Raw genomic sequence first — 3,577 nt, 5'->3', positions numbered from 1 at the left:
AAGGCGCTAAAAATGGCCCTGGCACGGAGCCAGACGCATCAGGCTCCAGTCCTGACCGAGACAACCCTGACCGGGTTGAGGAACTTGGTGCGCACAGTGATGCACCAGGTGCTGGGCCAGACTGGCCTGGCCAGGAAATCTGACCGAGGCGCATGCGCCTAGCATGCTGCATCAGGCGCTGGGCGTGGCCTGACCGAGTCAGGCCTAGTCAATTTAATTAGTGTTGAGTCATTTTAATTTCTATAATAATTGTGTGGGCTAACTTTTGCCTAACACTTAGTTTATTTAATTTAAGCCTAGTTGTATTAAATCTGCCCATAAAAATTGACCAGAATAAAATTTGACTCATGAGTAGTTAAAACAAGCCTAAAAGTGTAACCGACATTTTAATGCTTGGACCAACTTAATATTTTCGTGAACCAAACTTATTCTAACTTTGTCTAACGTTTTTGGCAGGTATTTAGAGTCTAATATGGCCGTTGGAAGACATTTGCTCGAGGGAATCTTCAAGATGACCGTGGAGAGGCTTAAAGGAGCATTTATGGAGCTTTAAGGCAATGTTTGGACCGTTGGAGCTAAAACCACCTGAGCACAACTCATTCAGAGGAATCCTAAGTCAGTTTTATGACCATTAGAGCAAAGTTGCTCGTGTGGAAATAACATATGGCCGTTTGAGCCTTTATTGGTGCATTAAAGGTGCTTTATGCACATGAGAGAGCCGTTGGTAGCCTACCAACTCATCCCAACGGAATCCTATGCTATTTATTCAGCTTTGCAGCCACACTTAGCCGTGGGAAATTCATTCCTTACCAAAGGAATCCTATGCAAGCATTCAAGTGGAGCCGTGGAGCATTAACAAGGCATAAACTCACATTTGCCATGTGCCAAATTGGGAGAATCCTATGAAGACTCATCAAGACTTGCTCGTGAGCATTAAGGAGCCTTCAACTCTCTTTACCATCTCACTTAATGAGGAAGCCGTGCACTTAAGATGAAGGGGAATCCCATGCTCATCCAACCGTGGCAATGAAAGTCAATTGGCCTAGTCATTAAGTTGTTTTCAATTGTAATAAGGCACATGTGCCAAGTCTTTTCCTACTCGAATTTAGTCTAGATTAGGAGTAGATTCATTGCTCATTTAGGATCCAATGTGGACGTGCAAGGCATGCACTCTTAGTATCCAAACCGTGGGAGCCTTGATGGCTTGCCTATATATGTAATGTTCTATGTTGAGGAATAGACAACTTTGAGTCAAACTAAATTGTATTCCTTTGTGAATCAAAGAGGATTATATCCTTGTGAGAGTATTCTCCAAACCTTCTTGGCTGAACCAAGATTAAAAGTTCTTATCAAGAACCAAGTTCTTGTGGCGAGCATCACTTGGCTTATCAAACAACTGAATTGTTTGTGGCGCCTCACCTCATCTCTTATCCATCTTCTTTTATCCAAGAACACAAGTTCTTTCCGCTGCCAACTCAAGGGCTTAACTCATTCGTGAGCATAGGCTATACACCAACCAAGATAGATCGTTTCAAGAGCCTTTTACCCAAGAGGTTCACATCAAGTGGCATCAGAGCTAGTCTCTTGCTTGGTGTCCACAAAATCTTCGTTTGGCCGTGAGTATATTCAGCTTATTTTATCTTTCTTTATCTTTTCTTTCAAAGTCCAAAATCAAAAATCAAAAAGTGTCAAAAAGAGTCAAAGTCCAAAAAAATCAAAAATCAAAAAGTGTCAAAAGAGTCAAAAGTCCAAAAATCAAAAGTGATTCTTCAAAATCCAAAGAATCCAAAAAGAGTCTCTACAATTGTTCTATTCTTTCTTTTGAGGTGTAACAACTCAAGTCACAACATTTCAATTTTGAGGAGTTGGAGTGATTTTCTTTCACAAAATTCTTGGTTCAAAACTTGGTTTACTTAAGAAGGCCGTGGAGGATAGAGTGTTGAGTGAAACACATTTCCTACATTTTCCACAAACAAAAGTGAGTGATACACGTGAGTTTGAGTGAAATGTCTAATCACGAAAGTGATAGTTCTCCATTGTCCCCAAGGACGGCAACCCTACATGCAATGATCACAACACAATTTCAAACACTCCAAAGACAAATGGAGCAAATGAAGTTGGAGTATGATAGAAGGCTTGACAACCGAGCCCTTGGAGCTCAAGTGACTCGGATAGGAGAGCCCAAAGGAGGGAAGCAAGGAGAGGGAGGAGAAGAGAAGACAACAAAGTAGAAGGAATCAAGATAAAGGTTTCAACCTTTATTGGCAAAAATCATCCGGAAGCTTACCTTGAGTGGGAATTGAAAATTGAACAAGTGTTTGATTGCAATTCTTACAATGAGGAGAAGAAGGTGAAGGTGGCAGCCTTTGAGTTCAAGGAGTATGCCATGGTTTGGTGGGATCAGCTTCAAAAAGAAAGGAGGAGAATTGGTGCTGAACCAATTGACTCATGGGAAGAGATGAAGTTGATCATGAGGAGACGGTTTGTTCCTAACTCCTATCAAAGAGATATTCATAACAAACTTCAACGACTCACACAAGGGTCCAAAAGTGTTGATGAATATTTCAAGGAGATGGAATTAGCCCTATTGAGGTCCAATTTCCATGAAGACCGAGAAGACACTATGGCAAGGTTTCTACATGGATTGAATCAAGACATCCAAGACATTGTTGAATTACAAAACTATGTTGAGTTGGATGATCTAGTGCAACAAGCAATGAAGGTAGAGGAGCAATTGAGGCGAAAAAAGTCTAGATTCTCTTCTAGTTCTAGTTCCAAATATCAATCATCAAGATGGGTGGACAAACTCAAAAAGGAGAGTCCAATGAAGGAAGCTACACCTAGCACCAAGGGAGCCGTGACTACAAACCAAGGAAAATTGGCCGTGGTTCCAAGTCAAAGGAGTAGAGATGTCAAGTGTTTTAAGTGCTTAGGCCTTGGACACATTGCTTCTCAATGCCCTACAAGGAAGACAATGATCATGACTAATGGAGAGATAGAATCTCAATCTGAAGCCTCAAGTGATGAAGAGGATGGTCATGAGGAGGATGATGCTAAAGTTCCTGAAGGTGACTTGCTTGTGGTGAGGAGGCTATTAGGGAGCCAAATCAAAGACCAAGAAGCTGACCAAAGAGGAAACATCTTCCATACAAGATGTCTAGTTGGTGGTAAGGTTTGTTGTTTGATAATTGATAGTGGAAGTTGCACCAATGTGGCTACTACAAGGCTAGTATCAAAACTAAACCTTGAGACTAAGACACATCCCACTCCCTACCACTTGCAATGGTTGAGTGAGGAAGGAGAAATGCTTGTTGACAAACAAGTTGAAGTTCCATTCACTATTGGGAAATATGAGGATTCGGTTCTATGTGATGTGGTGGATATGGAGGCTATTCATTTGTTACTAGGTCGTCCATGGCAGTATGATAAAAAGGCAACACATGATAGAGGAACAAACAAGTACACATTGATACACAACAAAAGGAGGGTGATACTTTCTCCATTAACACCTGAACAAGTGTTAGAAGACAACGTATCTTGAAAAGAAAAATAAAGAAGAAGAGGAGAGAAAAACAAA

The sequence above is a fragment of the Lupinus angustifolius genome, chromosome LG17 (assembly GCF_001865875.1).
Source record: "Lupinus angustifolius cultivar Tanjil chromosome LG17, LupAngTanjil_v1.0, whole genome shotgun sequence".
Classification (NCBI taxonomy): Eukaryota; Viridiplantae; Streptophyta; class Magnoliopsida; order Fabales; family Fabaceae; genus Lupinus; species Lupinus angustifolius.
The sequence above is the reverse complement of the archived record's forward strand: the minus strand, read 5'-3'. Positions refer to the sequence as shown.